Here is an 863-nt window from a genome sequence, read left to right on the forward strand (position 1 = left end):
CTTAAACTCTCAGTGGAATTGTGTTCATTTCAAGTGTGCCTCCACAGTAACGGTGGCAGCACTCGGCTCTGAAGGCAACAAAAGGTACACAATGAGTTTTGCAAGTCAACAGTATTAGTATTTTGTTGTGCCACCTTTAAATGTTAACTAAATAAAGCCTAGTCTGTGGCAACACTCTCCTACCCTAACATATCAGTCTCCTCTGACTGCAATGTACTATATATATTAGGCCTCCTTTTGATCATGACAGCAGTCAGTGCTCTGCTCTCTCTTTTGCGATACATGTCAGCACAACTCTAATGAAAGCTAAGCCTCACCTCCACTTTAGCATCCATCTGCAGGCTCTGAGGCTTCGTTCCTACTAGAAGAAGTTATTATGGCGAATCTATTTTACATGAGTTTACATGACTAAAATAAACATAACACTACTTTAAACACTAGAAGATCTGCATCGAGGGTTCAGCCCAAAATGACAGTCTTGAGAGAGTGTGAACGACCTTTGCAATCGCCTTTTATCTCAGATATCAAAATATATATACAGGTGTATTTATCATAACTTGTGCAGGTTTCAGATTAATGATACAGAAATTAGTTATTCTGGGATGCTGGTAAATGACGGTATTTTAACCAGAGGAAGATGCTAATCCCCCGTTTTACTCCATTAGCCCGAGTCAAAGCTCTCATACATCTTCTTGACAGCATTTTACTATATTGAGAAATAAATACTTTCGGTAGTTTTGGCAGGACAACAAAGAATATGTGGACTTTATTATGATGACTGGAACAGATCCTCTAATCATAAAATACATTTTTCATACTGATAATGACAGTAATATTAATTTTAATAATAGATGATGATCATT

Source organism: Seriola lalandi, unplaced genomic scaffold (assembly GCF_002814215.2).
Source record: "Seriola lalandi dorsalis isolate HSWRI2012SDOR001 ecotype SW California unplaced genomic scaffold, Sedor1 jcf7180002054317, whole genome shotgun sequence".
In the NCBI taxonomy this organism is placed as follows: domain Eukaryota; kingdom Metazoa; phylum Chordata; class Actinopteri; order Carangiformes; family Carangidae; genus Seriola; species Seriola lalandi.